Source organism: Rhyacophila brunnea, unplaced genomic scaffold, assembly GCF_057557595.1.
Source record: "Rhyacophila brunnea isolate RB1 unplaced genomic scaffold, BYU_Rbru_1.0 scaffold_17, whole genome shotgun sequence".
Taxonomy (NCBI): domain Eukaryota; kingdom Metazoa; phylum Arthropoda; class Insecta; order Trichoptera; family Rhyacophilidae; genus Rhyacophila; species Rhyacophila brunnea.
In genome coordinates, this window is record NW_028232827.1 from 5,488,583 (window position 1) to 5,514,272 (window position 25,690).

The window sequence follows — 25,690 nt, forward strand, 5'->3', positions numbered from 1 at the left end:
AGATCATTATTACGTATGCTATCAAGTTGTATTCAGTGTACCCACCTTTAGTTTAATTAAGACTTACAACTTTAAGTAAAGTTTATTAAGTTAATAAACAGTGTAATTACCTACATATTATATTATTTGAGTTTAAGAAATTTGGCTGTCAAAAGACATCTCAATCGTTGTCCTATTGATATTTGGCTCTTTTGACTAATGAGTTTGCCGACCACTGCCCTATACGAATTCTATTTATTAATCTGTTCTGTGCTTGTAGCGTATTATGTACTATATATTGAGTTATCTACTTTATTAATGGAGTTCCCAAAAATCAGTATTTGATGTACCTACAACTACGCCCACATATAAAAATAGACTTCTAGCAAAAAAATAATATAATTCTAATAATCAGAGTCTTTACGTGAGCCTAATAAAATAACAGTGCTAGAATAAAATTATTATATACCTGTAGGTAGATTATAACAGTACACAATAGAATTAATGTTCATAAAAGTGCATAATGTTATATAAAAATATATCTTGGTCAGAAATGACATCACACACCACCGGTGGGTGGCTTTCTTATAATTTTTGAACAGGCGTTGTTATCTTGGCTTGTAGATAATTTATTATTCAGAGATGGACAACTGACAGCATTATTTCATTTATTTTACGAACACGCCATTTCTGATTGCGCCAATAAAATTATAAACTTTATTGAACAATGAATAATAATAATTATATGCTATGGTAAAATAAGTTCACATCTTTAATAATTACATTGTAAGTATATTATACCCAGTGGCGGGTTTAGATACGTGGAGGCCCGAAGCACTGATTTATTTTGAGGCTCTCACAATAAATAATAAAAATAAATCTATAAATTCCAACAACCGAGGTACGAGTACCTAGGAAAATGATCAACGTACCTTTTTTTACAATCACATCCAATAACTACTAATAATAATTATTATGTATGTATTTTTTAATACATTCACTTGAATTATGGAGTTGTCGAGTATTAGACACATAATAATCAAAAATTGTATCACATAGGTCAGTGCTCCGCAACCGGTGTGCCGCGGCACACTGGTGTGCCCCAAGACGATGCTAGGTGTGCCGCGGTGCAATAGCTAAATTTTCGTACATGGCTGGTAATATATTTGAGCACCTGCATGAACTTAATAAAACATTGCAAGGTCAGAATAAAAATATATTGACGTGCTTTGATAAATTAGAAGAAGTCAAAAAAAATGGAACTTTGGCAGAAGGAGTTAAGACAAGGATCTCTACAAATGTTCCAACGGACCACCATTGAAAACAAGCAATTAATTTTGGATCCGTCTCAAAAACATTTAACTTTGCTGCAAAAGAAATTTCATCAGTACTTTCATACAATAAATGCGACAGGATACGAAACCCTTTTGCAACCAATGCCGAAAATTCTATAGAAACGCTTTTTCTATAAATTCGAGAGGAATTTGTTGAATTGAATTGTTGAAATACGCAACTTTTTTAAAATTGTGTTATAAATTAATAATTATATGACCAATCATAAGATTTAAAAGGGGCCTTGAAACAGTTCAAACTAGTCATATATTTATTAAATTATATAGCAATTCAAAAAAATATGCGTATTTGACACAAATTGATAATAACGCAAAGCATAGCAAACGCAAATTCCCGGTCGATTGCGTCAACTGCGTCAAAGAAAATCTTTGCTGCTAATTAATGCCTACGATCTATGTGGAATTATGTTCATAGCAACTTGCTGCAGCTGATCGCGGAGGATACGTTTAACGCTACTTGCGAAATGAAACGTATCAACGTGGGATTTGAAAAATAAAACAATTTAAAATACAGTAAGATACGCCCACGGTGGCCGCGCGGCTTAAGCGTTGGACTATCACGCCGTGGGTCCCAGGGTCGAATCCTGGGTCTGGCAAGTACACATATTGTTTTTCAATTTGTACGTGAGTCAGGGTATGGACCTAATAGGTTGAGCAAGTGGCTGACATCCATTTCTCGTAAAAAAAAAATCTGTTAATACAAACCTCTACTCTGTGGTGGCCCATATGATCCAATTAGGATCGGACATGGTCGAAAAAAAAATATTTATAGAAACAAAACAAAATTAATAACAAATTCAAGCGTGCATACGGGTTTCTGAAATTATTGTAACACTATAACTTAAATTTTAATAAAAACGTCAGTTAACTTTATTCGTAGGTATTTTAAAGAAAGTAAGTACTGTATTTTTTACGCTTTTTGTCATTACAAGACGACAATTTTATAATCTTGTCTGAATAGCATTTGATAGAATACTAAAATGGCGACGCACATTTTAAGTTATACGCGAAGTGTCAGCCAATAATGACAGGTATTTCAATTAAATATTACCTATTCAGAATCCATCAGTCACACACCTCTGTAATGCTGTTAATAATTCGTTATCCCATTAGCGAGCCTGGCCGTGAAAATCAGAATGATTTGCCACATTACCAGAGATAATAAACAATTTCTTAAATAGTTCTTATGAATATTGAAGGAATGTATATTATAATAGACAATATCCGGTAAAGCAGGAAAATGAAATTGCGTAAAACGATTTTGAAGTACCTAAGTAGATTTTTATTTGACCGATAATTGATTTGGTGGGAAAAATCATTGATTGAACTGGGTTGAAGTAGATTCACACAAATGCATGACTCAATTTTTTTCAATTCAAGACGTATTTGAAATTTGAACTTTTGAAGAAAATACAGCATTATATAATACGTCAATTATATCGACTGTTAAAAGGGTAAAGAACTTAACCCACATGAAATAAACCCTCTGATATAAAACCTTCCATATCAATACGTACTGATTATTTAAAACACTTTAGATTTAAAATTATTAGTAAAATGGCGTAAGTATTAAAATTTTATCTTTCGTATTTGTCATAACGTAACATAAGAGACCCTTAGTACCTATCAATATACAATTAATACTCTTTATATAATAATTGATATAATGGGTAAAGAAACACCCTCGTCTGTGACGATGGTGTAAAATAAGTCTTATAACATATGTGTTGCATAGAAACCATACCATCTAATTCGATCCCCGTAAAATAACGTAACACCAGGTATTAGGACCTTCTTATTCATAAGAAATACTTATCGGATATTTTTGTGAACACAAACTTGGTCGATGCAATATCTTGATATATTACACCATTTTTGAAAACCTAACTTCGTCAATTTTATTGTTATGCTAAAGACTTGAAATATTTACAGTATATTATACACAAAAAAAAACAATATCGTAAAAAGCTAATATGTAAACGGATATATTTAGACTTATAACGTTTTTTCTGGGGGGTGTCGATAATTATGTGACATATTATTTTAAAATTTCTGACATTAGTATATAATATTGAAGTATCTTGTTTTCATTTATATGCCGCACTATCTGTATAAGTATATAATATTTCTCCCAAAAGCAGTGCATGACCTACCTACTACATGGCCTGACAAGAATTATGGAGAATATGCTCAAGGTCAAACTCAAGAGTTGAGACACCGCCATCTTTAGATTAATAAAGCCTGACCATAACTTTTTGCACAAGCAACGAGTGGTCCACTGCCATACTATTTATTGATAACGTACTTGCAAACAGAGTTTGGTATTCTATAATGACTGAAGAGCATGACCCTCACATTTTGAAGCGGGCCCCCCTACCTATCGCTAGGGTTTAAAGGTAGTGGGACTTTTTACAGAATCGTTTTCTAAATGTTGTTTCAGGTAAAATTAAAGGTATTTCGTGTATTTTTTTGTATTGTTGAATCCATTTGAATCATGGAGTTGTCGAATATCGACACACATTAATCAACTAGACATTTTAAAATGTTAAAACTACAAATAAAATAGCGCCGCAGGAGACTTTTTTCCACATTGGGGCAAATTTGGGATGTGTGTTTATCTTAATTATCAGGTCATCCCACCACGCCGGACCCCCAGACTAGAGCCCTGTCAGCCCCCCCTTTGTGGGGGCCATGCTGAAGAGTATAAATTAGTTATTAATTATTGTCGTTTAGAATCGACTGTCACATTGACAAACGTCCTAGTATATTATGATATTATTATACACAGAAGAAGTTTACTTACTTTGATCGTTACTTCCAATTATTAATAACACATAACCACTAAATCAGATGAACTCCAAGGTCTCCAAGATACGTTAAAATAATTTGAAAGAAATCTGAAACTAATAATACTCCGACAAGTGAACACGACAGACGCGTCAGTATGAGCACTCTATAGACAATGCCAGGCAATGACAGGTCATCCATAGACAACGGGAGGGGCGAAAAGTAGGACCAGTCGTGTAATGTATCGGCTTCCTTCTTCAGTGGGCAATGGTTGAGACCAACATGTACTTAAACGTGCTCAACTTGAGATATACCTATCCAACTTATTTCTAATGATATTGATGATTGATGTACATAATCAATCTATTAACAACTATCTATCCATCATTTACCATGACTAGCGCCACGAAATCCCGGACACGGCGCATTATTTCGCTGTCAAAAACACGTCACCGAAAGACACTAGCTTCGATTTATCACGGCACCAAAAATTACAATAAAAATTGTGGGTGTTTGTATTCCGACACCTTTTGCGAAAACATATTTTGTTTGTTGTTATTATATGTATTTATTTTTAAATAGTGTTGTTACTTTACAGGTACGCGCCGTACGCACGAACCGGTTGATAAAATACATATGTATTAGAGAACCGGCTAGTTTTACACCCACGGTGGCCGCGCGGCTTAAGCATTGGACTATAACGCCGTTGGTCCCAGGTTCGAATCCTGGGTCTGGCAAGTATACATATTGTTTTTTTAATTTGTGTGCGAGTCAGGGTATGGACCTAATAGGTTGAGCAAGTGGTTGACATCAATTTATCGTAAAAAAACAAAATCTGTTAATACATACCTCCACTCTGTGGAGGCCTATATGATCCTATTAGGATCGGACATGGTCGAAAAAAAAGTTAGTAAGATCAGAGTAAAATGATGTTAACGCGCGTATTTGAACATGTACCGTTTAAAAAAAAGATTTTTTTTTCGGTTAGGTACATGTTCAAACACCTTCCCTACTTCAATTTTAGTTTGTCAATTTATGGCTACGGGTTCGAATCCTGGGTCTGGCAAGTACACATATTGTTTTTCAATTTGTGTGTGAGTCAGGGTGTGGACCTAATAGGTTGAGCAAGTGGTTGACATCAATTTATCGTAAAAAAAACAAATCTGTTAATACATACCTCCACTCTGTGGAGGTCTATATGATCCTATTAGGATCGGACATGGTCGAAAAAAAAGTTAGTAAGATCAGAATATTATCATAACAGTATATCAGCCCCTCCACTTTAGCAATTTGGAGATGTATGAAGAGACTATTAGTACGAGAATCGGTTGTTACACATTAGACGCGCTCACAGAAAAAATGGTTTGGGGGGGGGGGGTCCATCTTGAAAAAATATTAAATAAAGTGTCACTGACTTCCACATTTGTCACACCCACTAATTATAGCTTTTTGCGGCTTCAACCTTGAAATACCACACTTTTACAGGTACATTCCCCATACCTAGCCACTTTTTTAAATTAAAAAAACAATACTAAACTAAATTATATTTTGAACATTTTAACCTAAGTATATAAAAACCAAGTAACGGTCCTTCGAACATTTCCAACTTCGACAGAATGTATTTTAGAAAGTATAGAGGGTGCGATTTACATTTAAAAAAAATTAATACATACCTAATTATTAGGTAGGAACTTTATTTCGCGGTATAATTTTTGACGAGTTCATTTATCTACGCAAAACATGAGTAGTTGCACGCTTAATTTCTTTGTGCGATATTTACCAATTAGGTTTATGGTCCGCACTCACAGTGGAAAAAATAGAGGGGACGTTGTTTCAGTTTTTTTTACTCGGGCAATACCAGGTATCATCAGCATCTTCATCTCTCTACCACTCGTTGAAGATCATGGCCGTTTTCCGGGGAGGTTTTTAATTGTTTTTTTAACCAGAAATGATTGTTGTTTTGTGACACCGGGATCCAAATCCGCACGTACACCTTCAGACGTCTCTACCAACTACTTCTTTGTGGACTGCGTACCGTTACCATTGTATTTGATAAAACATGCGAACTGGTTGTTGGAAGTTTCAATGTCACATCATTATTTTGTTTACATGCATACATACACTATTGTTTGTTGGCCGACCGCAAAGTGAGTCAATTTAAAATGCATAATACCAGAGCTCTGCGGTACGGCGCAGGGCAATGTTACACCCACACTTGTTACAAATCTTTATAAATAAACCGAAGGAAGTATTATCACTCATCGATCGCTGGTGTAAATTTTATATAAATAAGTATTTCGTTTACACATATGAGGCATTCACTTCGTGGTAACGCAATCCACGGTGAATTCATATTTAAAAAATAATTTATATTATGTTCAAATGTAACTTAGTTTTTTTTTTTTTTTTTTTTGTGATTTTACCGAGGCTTTGACTGCGACTCGCTATCATATCGCCTCTTCTCTTCTAGAAGGGGATCCGTCGATCAGGTCCTCACTCCTATTCTGTTAAATAACTTTACAATTTTGCCTAGCTCTTCCGTCTTACCCACCGCCAGGACACCCTTCAATTCGTCGACATTCTCATAGATATCTGCAATTCGCAGCTGTACTCTGTGAATTTCATATTTGGGGCATTGCAGTGCTATATGTAAAATGTCCTCTAAAACATGACATTCATCGCAGAGCTGCGATTCGCTTCTTCCCATGAGGACATCAAATCTTTTGCCCATGGTGTGCCCTGTTCTTTTAAATATGTAACTACAAGTCAGTGGAAACAATTAACAGAGACTACGGTAGAGCTCTGTGGAATAACCGTAACGAGATATAATATTTTTTACAAACAATCAGCGTTGCCAGATAATTGTTTTACCAAATTGGGATTTTTACCATTTGAAATTTAAAAATCGGGGCTTAGGAGCAAAAAGCGAGACAACCTAAAATGCGTACTTTGTTCAACATTTTTCTTATTTTTATTTCTATAATATGAATCATAAATGGCAAAACACAAACTATCAAAATAATAATATTAAGAGTATCTTTCCGCTGCTTAATGTATTACTAAAATTTAGAAGATCTGTAGGTATGATCATATTGAATTGAATAAGTAATTCCGATTTTATCAACTCAATAAAACATAAAACACCTGTTTCTTGTATCTGTCCATTTTACATTCATCGGAGAAAATACTCGTTCGGTATAGCAATTAGATGTTGGTATGCTAAAGCCTAGTACGCACGTACGTTCTTGCTCGACCGAGCATGTTGACTTGGAAGGCTGCCCGTCGTTGCGTTCACACAGTCGAGCAACTCGACACAAGACGCTGTGAGGCCACCGTCGCACCGCCACGACTTCGACTACACGAGCCTTGCCGGTGTGTCCTCACTCCCTCACTTAAGTTGTATCGAGCAAGAATTACGGACCTTCAATCTTTTTCGGATAGTGCAATATGCTCTATGTCGAACAAAAAACCATCGAGCCAGATGATACACACGTTGAGACATGTTGGAATGAGCGTAAAACCATCGAGCAAGAACGTGCGTGTGTACTTACTAATAAAATAAACGAAATTGGCTTGAAAATATTTTTAGTCTCTTTTTCCGGGAATAACTTGAATAGGTAACTGATGATATTTCTGTGCTGTTGAGTCTTTTGATTTTTTCGCAATCACGTCAATATAAGGTTTTAGCGAGTTAAATTCTTTATACATCAGGTCCACAGTGGCGGCTCTAGCATATTTTAGTAAGTGGGGTCAAAAGGCGTGAATTATCTAATAAGTACCTACCTAATCAATATTAATCAAAGCGTAGAAATCATATCTTTTGTAGCTTTTACTTTATCTTCATATGCCTCCTGTGTTCGAAAGAATCTTATTGCTACAAGAAAAACAAAGTAGTTTTTTCAAGGATACACTCGCCGTCAACCATGTTTTTTGGTAAACCGTTCGGAGTTAAATGCTTTTTTTTGTTTTGAATAGTTCATACACAATAACTAAATCACTAGGTTGGTGAGATCCTAATCGTTTCACTTCTAGTTTGTCTTCAAATGTCAATGTACTGAACTATAGTTCAATAAATAAACCACCTCATTCATCATAATACCTAATATTATTTATCAAAATTATTTTACTAACGTGAAATTCAACCATCCACAACTAGTACTTTACAATTAATATTTAGGTAATACAAATTAATATTGATTTAATTAACTCCAGTCAATTTTTATACGTATGGCTTCGTGATACGCTCGGTTTGGAGGGGTATTTGTTTGTGTTGTTTCACGGGCCCATTTAAATATTTTGACGTTAATCCAAAAATCTATTTCACTAGTAGAAAAAATCTTTTTCTAAAAATACGACGTGTTTTCAAATTATGTACCTACCATCTACTTAAATCTTTTAAATCATTCGTTAAGTAAAAGTAATACTTCGTAAAAATGAATATTTCTAACTTGAAATTTAAAAAAATGTATTTTCCGTTAATTTACAAAAGACTACAGGTAATTATAATATTTAACCCTCCAAAATTTTGCGCTAGAGTGGTTGCCCAAACCGCTATACGCACTGGCAAAACCTATATGCTAAAAGTTAGCAAATCGATAATTTAAGTATATAAAGTTACGTGTTTTACGTAGTTTACGTGTCTATATATAAATATGTAAACATACTAGAAAAAAAATTCAAGGTACCTAATCCAATACATAGAGCATGCACATAAAGCACAAAGACATTATGCCTTATTTTGGAATGTATGCCAAACTTTAAAATTAGAATTGCTCCATAACATGATTTGGAGACTTACCAACATTTGGAAGTAACCCTACGAATGTACCTACTCCTCGTTTACCTCTGTCCAACTGTCTTCACCACTGACCTTTTGAAAAGAAGACACGAGAAAACGTATATGTTGCAAAAAAAATGCCTACGGTGAGTTATAATTATTGGCCATAAAATTGTAATGGTAAATTGTCAGAATTTCGACAGAATTTCAATAAGTAGGTTACGCGTACTTTTACGTATCGATAAGACATCAAATTTAAATTGTTTTACTAGAACCGGAAACGGAAGCCGAAAATAATCTTCGCCATTTTGTGTGAAAACTGTATTTTTTTATTATTATTAAACAGGTTCTTTTAATTTGCGAGAAAACTGACGGACGTATACAAATGAGTACCTTGGTATCAAAGTGGGACATACGCCACCTTCCACTAAATTCATGTTTTAATTGATTATGGTAGTGCAAGTGATGCTCTTTTCAAAAAATCCACTAAAAGTATCAAAAACGGTAGTTTTCATAAAGATTTTTGTGTTTAAAGTTGGTATGTTATATGAAAAACGGTCACTTTTCACACATGTTTTCCAGTCTCCTGTAAAATTTTGTAAATGGCTTATGTCCCACTTTGATACCAAGGTACTCAAATCAGTCTGGTTTAATGACGCGTCTGCAATCGACTTGCGAAAACGTCTGCGAAACGAAACAAAAAAAATGTATCGAATAAGGCTGTCGTTGATTTGATTATAACATAAAGTAATCCGGTAAATAATTGATTTTGAGGTTGAAAATAATTTTAAATAATTGATTTCCAGGTTGTTCTATATCACATTTTTAAGCAAAATGCCATTCTGTTCTATTTCCAGTACGTTTAACTTATTTGTCAGAATACAAAAATTATGAACGGATTTGTCGATAATGTCGACAATAAGTTTTTCTTTTATAAATGCAGAACACAGTTTTTAATATATATAAAATAATATATTGGTAGTGCAATTATTTCAATGTGAACTTTCAAATTGCTCTCCTGAGAATTTTACTGAAAGTGACATAGAACAACATGAAAATCAGGCTCCGATATGCTAAAATAATAATATGTATGGGGGTGAAACCCAAAGCCTAGCGGATAAAAATAAGAGAATGCTATCCAAATATTCGAAAACAAAATTCGCTGAAGAGTACTTGGACCGGTTAAAGAATAACAAAGATGGCGCATCTGTGCGAATGCTGAGCTCTGCGAAAAATAATTTAAGCTCTTGAGGACGCGAAGACTCAGATGGACCAGTCACGTTAGGTGCAATGCATCTAAAAGCTCTCCATAAAGTTTATTCGCTTCCGGAGGAAATGTGCGGATAACGTCAAGAGGGACGCGTGTAACTGACTGGAGAGAGAGCTCGGGAAAAAGATGTCTGGAGGATGGTTGTGCTATCGGTCATGGACCTGAATGGTCTGCAGCGCCAGCTTACATACGTATGTAAATGAATTAATAATCTATAGCATAATTTATCCAAATATTTATAGTATTATCGACAATGTAGCCCACAAATGTCAAATATTTTAACCGCATTGTGTCATGTTTGAGTCAATAAGGAAATGAAAACGCTGCAAGGCGACAAAACATGGGAATAAAATATTTTCCATTGTGGGAAGCAAAGAATTTGATTACTCTAGCAAATATTAGGATAACGTTTACTTTAATTTTATATCCAAAGTGGCTAAGTCAATTTTTACCACGTTTTTATTAGCTCGTATTCTTATTTGTCCAAAACAATTTTTTTCTTGTTTGTCCAATATAAATCTTGCAATCGATTTTTAACTAACTTCCCGACTAGCTAGACATTTGAAACTTTTAGAATATACCAGAACATGATGACAATGCATTCTTTTAATACTTTTAGCCATCTTTAAGCAGAATTGAATTCATTTTCAGTTAATTCTGTTTTGTATGGAAAGTTATTTCGGAAAAAAAATCCGTAAAAAGGAAAACACTATTATTGGTTGCTAAGGCGGTCCTAACAACTAAATTATTAATATATACGTGCGTTACTATGGGAATCTATATGAAGTGTCAAAATGCTATTTCAGTATTCTATATTATTTATTCAGTATTTCTATCAGCGCTCGAAATGAAAAAAAAAATACGAACCGGAGCGCTCGACAGTTTTCTGAAGATTTTTACATAGTAAAGTTATCAAAGTATATGTGTTTTTTCATAAAAATAAGTGTGTTAGATTTTCTATTATATGGCCTATCCAGCTCAGACGGTCAAATTATTTATTTCACGAGACGGAGCGATAATTTTAACGATTTCACGAACAGGAACGGTGCTCCGGTGCGTTCCGGTCCATTTCGAGCCCTGATTTCTATCAAGTACAAAAAAGTATTTATTAATACATAGAATTGTCAAGTTTATATGATTCAACAGAAAATTTAAAAACGTGGTATATAAAAAGTTCTTTTTATCTTGTAACTATACGTGTTAGGCACAGAACAGATTACTAAATAAAATTCCGATAGGCTAAATTTAATATATTACATTTTGTTGGAGGGTTTTAAATGTGTGAGTGTGTAATACACCAATATTAAATGAGCGTCAATGCATAAACCGAGAGCAGTTGTCAGTATTCTACATATGACGTATTCTTGACACGTGTTTAAGTTTATCCCAGTGTCTTCCTTACTCAGGATCGGTTGCTTGCTACTCCTTACCCGTTAAGTATTTCAGTTATCATTATTTCTGAGTTTCCTAGTGTTAGGATATGGTCCCATAAATCACTGAACGGCCAAAAGCCAGCCGAATTGACGAATTCTTTAAGTAATGAAAATATAAGGACCGTGACGAGTGGAAGAACCCAAAGGAGTGGGTAAACACTGGCCGATGATGATAATATAATTAATAGTTAATGATGTTTTAAAAATGTACCTACTGTGACCGCTTCATATACATTGTAAATTTTTTCCTGTTTTTGTTACTTATGAGAATTTTTAGTGTTCAGTCTTCCGTTTCGATCATGGGGACCTACGTGTCCAGAAAATTGTACGCAGTTACACAGTTCCCCACGAGCAATTAATTAATTAATAATGTTTTAAAAATGTATCCACTTTAGCGCTTTTTATTCATTGTGAATATTTTTCCTGTTTTTGTTATTAACGCGAATATTTTTTTGGTGTTCAGCCCTCCGTGTCGATCATGAGGAACGACGTGTTCAGAAAATTGAACGCATACAGTTGGTCGTATCACAGTTCACCGTGAGCCGCTGTATAGGAGGAATTCGATTTAGCATATAGTATTGACTATTGAGATCAAATTGATGTCTAAATAAAACGCTTCAAAATAATACACCGGAATATAAAGGAAATATAGAAGAAAATATAGTCTCTGTTCTGGCAAAACACACTAACTGGAGAATACTAGTTTTGAGTAATTTTACTTTGAAGTTGTTAAAATGTTTGAAATGGTCTATCATGTGAGTTTATTATGTAATCGTAAAAAAAGGATGACTTTATAATAAAGACTTTTTATTTATTAAGAAGGTTTCCAGACGGTAAAGTTACATTTTTAAAGGAACATTTTGGTATAACTAACTCAATATGTAATTTTTTCGAATTAGTGTCTTCTGCCAGAACAGTGACGATATATAGGTATGAAAATTAGAAATACAACAATTATTATATAAATCATCTGTTGGCTCCTTTGTGTAAAATAGTTTCTAGTGATTGTATGCAAAATGTCATAAAGTGAAAAGGAGCCAACTGTATTCCTGTTAATTAATATCCTAAGATAATAATATATTAGTAAGTACTGCATTTTATATTATTCTTTAACAGATAATAGAGAATACATTAATAACAGTCACAGTATTTAATAGTTTTCGTGTTCACAACATTTACATAAAGTATCTAAAAACGTGTACCTACAGACTTTGAAGCTCAATATCTCTATTTAGCAAATTTTCAGTTGGGTCCTTTATGTTTGTCTCAATACAGTTATGCATACTTACTTAAATAATAACTATGACATGATATCTAATCGAGTTGAATTTTTATAATAATTTATTACTTAGGTCATAAAAATCATATTTTTTTTTATAAATTTTTGCGAATTTTCGCCGATCCCTGGTTGGGAATCAATGTTCCAGTATAGCACAAACTAGTAATGATAACAAACACCAAATATTCAAATATTTATTTACAAGATGTAAATTAGGCCTAAATGCTAATAGGATTGTAATTAAAAAGACATTAATTTACAAGAATTTTGTGGATCTGAGTGTTTCTAAAAATCTAATGATATTATAATGTATTGTATCCACTTATATACTATATTGTAATTTTAACCTAAATAACATTTTGATACTGTTGTTTTTAATTTATTATAAAAAATACAAAACATCAAACGATTGCAACGCAGCCAATTAAAAATTAAGACTTCTCCAATAATGTATATTATTTATTTGTTATTTCAAACAAACGTGCGCACGCGCAATGAAAGATTTTTTAAACTGTATGTAGGTAACTACTCAAATTAATTATTGACAATAATATTTTTTAAGTTGGCAACTAGGTACTTAACTGTAGGGAACAAGTAAATTTGATATTTTTGCTTACACAAGATTCAAAGTTTAAAATATTTATTTACACGTGTCAAAAATGTGTAATATCTATTTGCTTATTAATATTATATAATATAATAATAAATGTTTATGATAATAATATAAAATATTAAACAAATAATGTCGTATATTGAGGTTATGAGAATTAAAACAAGTACATATTATTTAGGTACAAGTGACCTAATAAAATAATGAATAGTAACAGTTTTCATGTCAACACGTCATATATGGCATTGGGACAACTGAGCGCCAGGACAAGTGGGCACCGCACTGTCGAATGAAATAACGTTTTTTAATGAAATAAATAGACTTTCGTTACGATTTGATACATAAAGTAGACGAGAAAGTTTCTATTTACTACTTGGTAGTTTTAATTGATTTCTCTCTTAACAAAATGTTTTTTCTTATTGCGGATTGAGAATAATTATACCTCACGCTTCCTATAAAAATAAAAGACTCCCTTCTCATTGGAACTTCAACATATGCACAATTAAATCATTATTTACGTGTGCATATTTAAATTCTCATCAAGTATTAATAATATATCAGTATTAAATATATATTTTAAAAGTACTAATAATTCACGAACGTCTATATATTTTCGAATTTTATTTGATTTCGTAGCGCCCAGTTGACCCGGCGCCGAATTGTCATAGACCCTCACCTCAGACCGTGAAACAGGATTTTAATATGTAGCTGCTTTAAAGATAAGTATTTTATTAGTCTTCAAGCAATGTGTGCTACCAACACTCACATATGCATATGAAACATGGACTCGTAATATAAGACAAATCCAAAAATTATCGAAGAGAAAAGTGGCATGGAAAGGTGCATGTTGGGAATAACGCGGAAAGAACACAAAATACACTAATGGATAATGAAGCAGACAAGTGTACGCGATGTGATAGAGGTCGCTAAGTAGATGAAATAGCAATGGTCTGGAATGTCGCTCAGCGAATATAGTATTATCCAACGGGTACTAAATGTCCACAAGGGCATCCTGAAACCCGCTGGATATAATAACTCGTCGAATTTACGTGGCAGCGAATAATTAGGGACCGAGAATAGTGGTGGGAGCTATGGGATGCCTTCATCCAGCAGTGGATCGACCCCGGCTAATGATGACGATGATGATTTGAGTATATCTACCCATGGATATGGTGTATAAATATAATATGTCGAAATTATTTTTAAAACAGCCTATATAATTTGAATGTATTGGCTTGTATTGTCATCTTTCAGACTCTAAATATTAATAAATAATATGAAAAATATCAATATTTATTCGTTGAATAGTAAGTACCTATCTCTAATAAAGGATCACTTGAAAACTTTACAGAATATTATTCACAGTTATTATGTAGAACAATTTCAAGTTTCAAATCGCTTGTATTAATATAGTACTCAGAACTTCTTGATTCATTGATTTTGCAAATATTAAATTTGTCAAAATATATACATACATGAAATTAATTTTGAAAAACCATACCAATATTATTGTGAAGCAATATTCTCATTCATGGCCCCCACATCTTGAAGCGGCCCCTCAGGCCAGGATCTTTGGCGGGCCCATCTACCTATCGCTAAGCTTAAGAGCAGTGTGATAGTCTACAGTAGTGTTTCCCAAATTCTACACGAAAATTATCAATCAATATATCAATAATCAAATATCACATCAAATTGCAACGCACAATCACACATTTAAAATATGCAATAGCGTAAAGTAGCGCCGCAGACGACTTTTTTTATAATTAGAGTAAATTTGTGATGTGTGTTAATCTCAGTTAGCTGGTCGACCCGCCACGTCAGGCCCCCAGGCTAGATTAGAGCCCATATTCTCATTAAACCAAATTGTCGTCTGACAAACCGTCGCTATAGGATTTGTTTCCCGAATATCCATTTTTGTCGAAATCGACATTTTAATGCAGTTCAATTTCTTTTATCAAACTCTACCGAAATCATTTATAAAAACAATATATTTTTATCTAGGAACAGAGATATTTTTTTAAAAAACCCGAATACGCCATGTTAAGTTACAATTACTCCGTGGTGTTCTCCCGAATGTCCAACTATTCGTACCTGAATATCCAAGTTAATTTCGGTCGAAATATATCTGTGGCTGAGTGTTTATTTCTCGAATATGACTTTAACCAATCAAACCGCGCTCACGCCGTGCATCTCGCTCCCACATTCACGCTGTCTTGCTCTAAAACAATCACGCCCACTTTCATATTTTTCGGCCGTCTGGAGACTTCTTTCAAATTTCGTCTTATTGATATTGTTTTTAACGTTACTATTGTTTTAATAGTGAATTCATCAAATTTGAAGAGATCATTCATAGCTGATACATCACCAGTTCACCCTGAACTTACAGTAGAGTTGTGGAAGTGAGTATTTTAACCTAAATAACTGCATTTTGTTTTGATAAATGACACAAAATCCCAACGGTTATATGAATTCTACAGTATGACCCGGCAACTACTATGACGTAAAAAATAATTATTATCTCAAATTATTATTAATCAAATATTGTTTGTCTTTATTTTACTTTTAATCTAGGTATTTCTATGAAAATAAAGGCGATGCTATTATTTATTTTTGAATGCGCTGATAGTTAATTTAATTTAATATGTATGTTAGTAACTATTTATTTGGTGGATATTATATACTTAGGATATTGGTACCTACCTAATATAAGCAGCCAATGGTAATTAATTTATACATGCTATTATTTTGTGTTGTTATTCCTTACAAGAGTAAATATATAATATTTATTTGGTGGTTTGTAATAAGTTTAATTGCCAATTATAGAAATATATAGATATAATAATATACAGATATATATAAATACATTTTTTTTTTTTTGAAAAAGTATTAATATAAAATTGTTAGCAAGTACGAGTAAGTACCTACCATCATAAAATATTGGAGAAATGACCATGACGGCGGTTAGTAATTGAAGTAGTATAAAGATATATATAAATAGATTTTTTTTTTTGGAAAAAATATTAATATAAAATTGTTAGCAAGTACGAGTAAGTACCTACCATCATAAAATATTGGAGAAATGACCATGACGGCGGTTAGTAATTGAAGTAGTATAAAGATATATATAAATAGATTTTTTTTTTTTTTTGGAAAAAGTATTAATATAAAATTGTTAGCAAGTACGAGTAAGTACCTACCATCATAAAATATTGGAGAAATGACCGTGACGGCGGTTAGTAATTGAAGTAGTACCGTATAATATATTTTCTCAGAAGTGATTTTAAAAAATTATGTAAGTATGTTCAATTATTAGAATGGTACATTCTTAAATCTTGTGAATTATTCGTTCAATAAAAAAATAGTTAATTACTTAAAAACTATTTTATTACTTAATCCGAAAAAAACTGAAAAAGCGATTGCCGCATGTTATTATTACATACGAACTTGGGTAATTACGATCATTAAGTATTTAAATAGTAGAGGTAATTATTAACAATTATCATTTAAATAAATATAACATTTGAGGTGCGTACTTTTTGACCACTCAGTAATCTGTGGGCCGTGCAGCAATACGCTACGGTCTTAAATCCCGAACGTCCATGTTTTGTCCCGAATATCCATTAATCTGAGAGAGCGCTAAAAATTTCCCGAATATCCACAGTGAGTACTTGTAAATAAAACGTATTTTCTGTGCATTTAATGATTTATACCAGTATATTATTCTTGGAATCTATTCTTAGATAATGTTGCAATCTTACAGTATAGAAAGAATGATTGATACATCTACTGATATTAAAATATACGACAATGAAATTTGTTTTTCGTCTCCTGTAAAATTGACATTTGGTCTATTCGGGAAACAAATCCTATAGCGACGAAACGATACGCTTATATTCATAGATAATAATTTAATTACTGTTATATTATTATTGGTGTAATCAATGATACAATAGTTATTTTTAACATCATTGTAACAGTTATAAACATTAGGGATTACAGCTAACTGAGATCGATTATAAAAACTTGATAATAATATTATATATAATTAGTATCTACTTAATTAATTACCCCATCTCTAGTGATATGATATTATAAATTAAATCTCTACAGTAATAACGAGATAACAATCTACTATACGATACTTTTGAGTAGATAATTAAATAAACTTTATATTAATTTATTTTACTAATTTAATATTTTTTTGAATAAAAATATACTATTATTCCATCTACAAAAACAAAGTTGTAAAGATTTCATTATCATATTATTATTTTTGAGTCAATTTTTGAATAACCTGTCTCGCGTCGTCTAAAATTTATGTCCGTCATCAATAAATAATTTAAGTATTTATTCGAATCTAATAAGAGTTTATTAGTTTTTCGATCACACGAAAAAAACTTAAATGTGAGATTTTTTTTCAAACACAAGCGATCAATCAAATTTGATTAAAATAATGATCCGCCATTTATTTGAGTCAAAACGCAATGATCGGATCGTCGGTAAAGAGTTATTGAATTTTATTATAGGTAGGTACACCTAAAATATTAAATTTGAAAAATAAAAATACTTCATAGATTGACGTCTCCAGGTGAAATGTGAAATGTCAATCGTATGTGGGTTATTATAATTCTCCCTATAAAATTTTATATAGGTAAGTAACGGTTTAATTTAAGGCTATACTTCAGCTGGGGCACGGTCTAAAAACTATAAAACGATCGTGACTACGCGACGCGAAGATTGTGGAACCGACGCGTGCAGAACAAAACATAATTTGTCATAAAAATTCAACATGCGTCCATTTAATGTTACGTTTATTGTTCTATTAGTAATAATAATAATATATTCATTGACATGTTTTATTTTTCAAGTAAATGGGTAACGTTTTTTTAGTCATCTTTACACGATTTAACAATTAATTCCCCCGACGCCATCACAAAACAAATTGACGTGTTCACAGCTCGACTATCGCTCTCAGATTGGCAGCGAGTCCGAAATTTCGTCGCACCTATAGTTGAAAATTATTTGCCGTTTCAGTTTAAAGAAATCAATGCTGTGCAATCATTATTTTCACGAGTGTCAAATTATTTAAGTACCTACCTACCAAAAATTTCAGATCACTATTTATCGTCGCCTTTGAAGTTAATAGAGCTAGTGCACACATTCAGAGATATGGGTGTTTGAAAATTTTAAACCAAATTAAATTTATGTTTTCACGCGATAACTTCCATATTAATATTTTTCAAGAGAACTTTCTACATAATACAATAAAAAAATCAGTATGTGTACTTATGTACGCGCGTTAGAAGTTATACTTCTTTGGCGTAACAAAACAAAACTTGTGATAAACTAGATTCTTTGACTAGCTCTTAATTATCTTGTTAAATTACATTATGGCCCACACAAGGGGGGCTGATAGGGCCCTAGCCTGGGGGCCCCGGCATGGCGAGTCAACCAAATAAGTGAGATAAACACACATCACAAATTTGCTCTAATAGTAAAAAAATCGCATTTTCCTTTAATAACGATTATATTTTTAAATATCTGATAGTGCGATGTAATTTTGAAATGTGTCATTACTTGATAATTAATTCCATAATTAGAATGGATGTAAGTTTAAAAATACCCTTAATTTTACCGTGAACGCCATTTAGAAAACGCTACTGTAGTGCGTCACACTGACTTTAACCTTGGCGATAGGTAGGGGGGCCCGACAAAGATCCTAGCCTTGGGGCCCGCTTCAGGATTTGGGGACCATGAATTACATACTCAAGAAAAAGGACCGCTCGTTGGAACGCCGTTGGTTTATTTCTATACGCTCTAAATTATATTACTAAATTATATAATGGTTTCTCGTTGTTTTTATTTTTAAAGTAATCTGACGTTTAATCGTTTGTTTACGTAAGGAATTGCAAATGGGCGACAATAATAAATTCGCTGCCTAGGCAACGGAACAATTCTAAACTATATTATTATTCTGTATAATCGTCACGATTGCAGTATCATACTGTGGCGTAAAGGTAGTGCGGTCGGCTGATAATCGTACAATCGGTGGTTCGAATCCAATCGAGTGCGTTTTTTTTTCGTGTGAAAAATTAAATTATGTGTTACATGTCACGCCAAAAATACACTCTGATCCGATTTCCCAAACATGCCAAAAAAAGTATAACTTCAAAAAGCTATCAATGAATATTGTTAATTCATTTATGTTATCAGATTTTAAAGTACATTTTGTGGCTTAGATCTTTTCACTTCTGACTATAATAATTGCTTTCAGTTCAAGTGGTGAAAAGAACTACTTAACTGTTTTTTGACTAATAAATGAACCACATAATTTTTATTATTTTACAATAATAATAATCTAGTTATTAATTTTTAGACAATCTTTATTGTGTCGCAGAACATCATTACATGTATTATATGCAGCCCGCGGGCCACAGGTTTTCATCAGTGATTAAAAGTAATAATTTAAAAATTTAAAATACATTCGTAAAAAAATACAATCGAATACAAAAATTGAATCGTCGCAGGCGAAAAAAAAAAAATTTGTTTTTGTAAGTATTTCAATATTATTGTCAACTTATGCTGGGTCCACACTGGCAACATGTCGTCGGTCGTTAAATTTTACGATAAGTATGATAATTATTGTAAAATTTAACGAAGTTGCCGGCGACATGTTGTCAGTGTGGACCCGGCATTATGTATAATATGTATTGTAAATTTTATAAGTAATATTAGAGTTTCTACTTCATAACTTTGCACTCCGGCTCTAGGATGAAAATGATGTAAGTAATATATGCAATTTAAAAATATTTTTTTTTTGTACTTATATATTATCGTATGTATTTATTACCTACTACTTACATAATACTTATATTAATACAAATAAATATCATTTGATCTAATTTTATACGAGGTAATCGGGCAAAGAGGCATATCAGTGTAAGAAGAAGTGAAAAAAGTGCAAACCCTTCCTATGTATGATTTGATTAATATACCTAGGTAAGTACCAATAAATATGTTTAATGTCAAAATAGTTTAGTAAATTTTGATTTACTTACCACTTATCCACTTAGTTTGTAAACAAAACTGGTCACTTTTTGTAACAAGATAATATATATTTTTTTTTTATTCACTGTTCAGCCACTTATTAGTTAAAACAAAATAAAGTTTATAAAAATATTTCGATCAACTGAAACAAAGAAAAATATTAACAGGAAAATTAATTTATTATTAATTATTAGTATCGTCTTCTTTTTCGAAAATATATATTATTACAAAAATAATAATGTATAGTATTAAAAAATAACACAAAATGCGAACGCCGCCAAATTTGACAGCGTTTTAAATAAATCGTTCGTTCGATTTGAAGGTGTTCGTTGTTGTTATTTAAAAAGAGGTTTGTTCTTTTTTTGAAATTAAATAATATTGTTATAGTCCACCAAAGGTAAGTTGACAGTCGTATAGTATAATGTCAGGTGCGACAGTGCCGCCACACGGACGCCCGTACAAACACTGGATGTGATTTACTTCGAACACCTGAATGCCTGTGACTGCGGCTGTCTGAATCTCAGCCCCGACTGCACTACGCGTTACGTCACGCGCTGTGGACAAAAATGCAGGCGGCTGTCAACACTTGGGGCCGGAGAGCCTCTGAATGCCTGCTAGGTGCGACTGATGAAACCTTACCAATTTAAATAGTTTCTTTGTTGATCTAGCATTATTTCAGAAGTCAGCTTTAAAAAAATATGTTCTGAGATGTGATATTTATTATATATATGTGTGATATAAATTGAACATTATGTAGGTACTTACATGAACATTCCTAGGGAATCAATCCTGCTGATCTGTGACAAAAAACAGTCATGATTACTGGACAAACGAAATAAAAATCAATGACAGCGTAATTCCATGTAGAAAAATATTTTGTCTTTATACAGTACTCTCTCAGTAGTCCGCCACCCCAAAAACCAGACAAGTGTACAATTAGTGAAAGTGGCGGATTATAGTGCATACATACAAGATATAGTAAAAATTAAAACAGGTATTTCGTAAAAATAGTTTTTTTTTGAAAAATTTGTACTAGCAAATTACAGTTTTATTAAAAATCAAAATCAAGTAAGTGTTTACTAAATTATACATATTTATAAACAAAGTTTATTAACTAAATATTAAACAGTTGTTCAGCTAGGCAGATATTCTTGAATGGCTTAGGATTAATGGCTTTCCCTATAACCAAAAGCTTCATTATGTATGTCTCGGTTGTATTGGAGCACGGCATATTTGTGATGCGGTCCTTGGGCACTTTCCTCCTTAGTATATTACTTTCTTCGCGATGAACATACGTTTTACGAAGGAGAAGTTTCCAATATAAACTCGTCTCATCTGCGTTGTATACTCTTGTTCGTGGCGGACTACTGCATTTGACAATCGAATAATGGCGAATTATAATAGTTGTCAGATAATCGAGCGGCGGATTACTGAAAGTGTACTGTATTTTAATAAAAAAAAATAATCAAAAATTTCTTCAACGGGTCAATCGAACCCTTTATGGGCTTAATCATTAATTCAGTTATAAACGGAAATATTATCTGAGTTGATTATTTGTTAAACTGTAAAATTGCATTAATACTTTGGACGCGGAAGACGCACACGGTGCGTAATGACCAGGCGGCCGATCGATGTAATTAACGTGCATTTTAAAGGGGGCAATTAAAATCTCATTATCTATTCAGCAGCGAAAGCGTTAAGCATTGTTAAGTTCATTTGAACTACATACATAGAAAATTAAACATATTTACTTAAAAAATCAAAGCTTTCACATTGAAATGGGAATTTGTGAACATTTTCAAATGCCACTATCTTAGAACATGATATTTCGAATTGTTTCTCTATATAACTAATGTATTGATATACCAATCATTAGGGCCCAGCCGGACAAGGAGCCCTAAATCTCAGTTCGATAGTTAATGTATTTAGATATTTATTTAACGACAAAACATTGTGTGCTTAACGCTTTCGCTGCTGAATAGATAATGAGATTTTAATTGCCCCCTTTAAAATGCACGTTAATTACATCGATCGGCCGCCTGGTCATTACGCACCGTGTGCGTCTTCCGCGTCCAAAGTATTAACCAATCAGAATTTAGGACGTTTACAACATGAAAATTAAATTTTAAAAGAATTGGCTAAAGCAAGCAAGTAAAAATATTTAGTAATTATTACCCTCAGAAGAAGAAAAAAAAACATAATTAATAATGTTAAAGATATTAATTCAATTTTGAAAACAAAATACACCTTTTCAGACTCTCCTTTTCAATAAACTGGAAGGGAAGAGGACGGTTGGGAGACATTTTAGTGCAGTAGTTGGACTAATAATTAATACTCGCTAACTGATAACAGATCAAAATACGAATGCTTAATACTAATTCGACCTGTTTATAATTATTGGCGTTATTAGTGAGAGTAGTGCTTACTAATGATTAGTGCTAAGCCGTAGCCCTAAGCTTTTACGTTGGTTAATGTAGGGTAGTGGAAGGAGCTTGCGGCAAGCATAGGGGAGTGAAAACGTTTCCCGGAAATGACCAAGAACCACATTGGGTTGGAGTCCATGTAATCAATAATCAAATAATTTCACCGGAATTGGTTAGTTAAAATCGGTCGATTTCTGACGACTCTGTTCATATAAAAATAAACGTAGCCTTGAATTTTGAAATATATTTCATAGCACTTTTATATTTGAATAAATTAACATCACACATTGACATGCACTGTTAAACAAATTGCCGCGCTGAAAAGAGACAACGTTACCTGCCGAAGAAAAAGAAAACCCTCTCCCTCTCTCTTTCCAGACGGTAAATATTTGGATGCATCATATTATTCTTCACCTGTCCGAATCAAAACATGCAACATGCGATGGAAGGTCAAGTGGAGTTTGGCACGTTTGGTATTAAGAACTTTAATATAATAATAACAAATAAATAACACAAAGTGTCCCGACGCGATTCAAACGTGTTTCAGTTTGTTGACAAGGAAGACGAAGTGAGATAAAAAATAAATATGGAACACACTTAGGAATGCGACGTGTAACTAGGCTAGAGCTAGACCCTTACCGTATTTTTGTTTTATAAAATGTAGCCATTCATAATAGTTGCAACACAGAACACTGAGTTCCCTGAGTTGCAACATCGACATTCCATAATATTATTCATGTTTTATCCTTTGACTTATGGATAAACTTTCCTTATACATAATTAGTTAATAGGTACTTAGAGCCGTTTCACACGAGACACTGGTGTCTGGACTCCGGTGTTTCTTGACACTGCATTATACCTACATATTATAAATGAACGGACCACACGTTTGTCTCCGTCTGAACGCGCCCACGTGTAAATGCACCGTCTCGAGACACTGGTGTCTAGTGCGAAACGGCTCTTACCGACAGAACCGCTCCAAGGGTGGTTGCCGGTTTCTTTTTGACCATGTCCGATCCTAATAAGATCATATGGGACTCCACAGAGTGAAGGTTTGCATTAACAGATTTTGTTTTTACGAGAAATGGATGTCAGCCATTTGCACAACCTCTTATGTCCATACTTCTGACTCATACACAAATTGAAAAAGAATAATTCACGACACTATAGCCCGACGCTTAAGCCGCGCGACTATCGTGGGTGTGGGGTTGCCGGTTGCTAACCTAAAATTACCTCCCCCCAATTTGTTTTCATTGAACTAAGACTATGATGTGTGTATAGAGTTTGTTAGATTTTAAAATTAAATTAAACTCTGCCTAATCCAAGCCATAATAGATATCTATTAGTAAAAAAATATTCGTTTATCTATAAAATATCTAAAATTAACCCATACATAATTTTAGATATTTTATAGATAGAAGAATATTTTTATCGATTATGGTTTGGTTAAGTGCCTAATGAATTTAAAGAAACTAACCAACACTATCCGCAAATTCAATTAAAACAATTAAATATTACTGGAAAAGTGGGCACTATTTTTGTCGGATCGCCCATAGAATACCTAAACTATTATGGTTTGGTATAGACAGGGTTTAATTAAATTTTAAAAGCTTACTAGTACTATCTGCAAATTGTATTATTAGTTTAATGAAAACAGATAAAGATGACTGATAAAGTTTAATATGCACTATTTATGTGGAATCTTAATAGCCTACCTCCACCCCTTACCATTACTACAGATATATGGGTGATTCACAATAGTTATGGATCAAGTCCTTCAAAATGGATCCTGAGAAACTTGGCCTTAAAGTTAAAACTCCTTTTCTAAAATTCAGGAATGTTTTCACTGTATAATACTTACCATTTTTTGATAAAACATGAATCAATTAAAATAATTAGTCGAAACATAAAGTGTATTCAGGGTTTAATAATGTTAGCAAATACCTCTTTATACTCCTGAAGGAACTGTCAAAATGGATATGATTCACATCCAATTTAATAACTAATTACCAATACTCATCATCATCAGGGGCGCGACAACTCGGTGTGGGTCCTGGCCTCCTCCATCAGCTCCCTCTACCTGTCCCTATCCAGTGTGGCCGCTTTCCAATTCGGTACCCCCAGAATACGGCAGTCACTGGCAGCTCCATCCAACCAGCGAATCTTTGGCCCCCCTCTTCTTCTACGTCCTATTGGGTTGCTGGACATCACTCTCTTTGCCGGTTCATTGTCATTCATACGGTGCACATGACCTAGCCATCGCAGTCTCCCAATCTTAATTTATTGAACTGCGCTGCAATCTTCGTACAGCCCGTAGAGCTCAGCATTATATCTTCTCCTCCAATTGGTGCCATCCCTGATCGGTCTGAGAATTTTTCTTTCAAAGATGTTCAGGGCTTGTTCATTTCGCAGAGGTAATGTCCAGGTTTCCGATGCGTAGGTGAGCACTGGCTTTACAAGTGTCTTGTAAAGAGTGTTTTTAGTTCGGCGAGATAGTATGCGGGACTTAAAATGACTTAAAATTATCAATACTAGTATTGCCATTTATGCCTGAAAATTGTAGAGCTACGATTGTGATACTAGCTACTGAAACAAAAAAAAAACGAATTTTATGAAAATTGGACTTGATCCATAATAATTATTGTGAAACACCCATATTTTGCATTGATTCTTCAATTCGCCGTCGTTTGACAAGTCTAAATAATTAGTATCACCCTCCGATAGTATTCAATA

At 33.2% G+C, this 25,690-nt stretch overlaps 1 protein-coding gene across 2 annotated transcripts in view; it reads right to left on the reverse strand.

Moving 5' to 3' along the window:
• The window catches only part of LOC147073597 (uncharacterized), a 155,540-nt gene extending 134,539 nt beyond the window's left edge, over positions 1-21,001 (reverse strand). The window contains exons 1-2 of one of the 2 annotated variants that reach the window (XM_085944871.1): positions 20,927-21,001; positions 20,546-20,676 (exon numbers count right to left, since the gene is read on the reverse strand). The gene's annotated coding sequence lies outside the window, so the exon portion shown is untranslated. Of the gene's footprint in view, positions 1-20,545; positions 20,677-20,794 lie in introns of both variants that reach the window. The other variant, XM_085944872.1, reaches the window with a different exon arrangement.
• Positions 21,002-25,690: the final 4,689 nt, after the last annotated feature.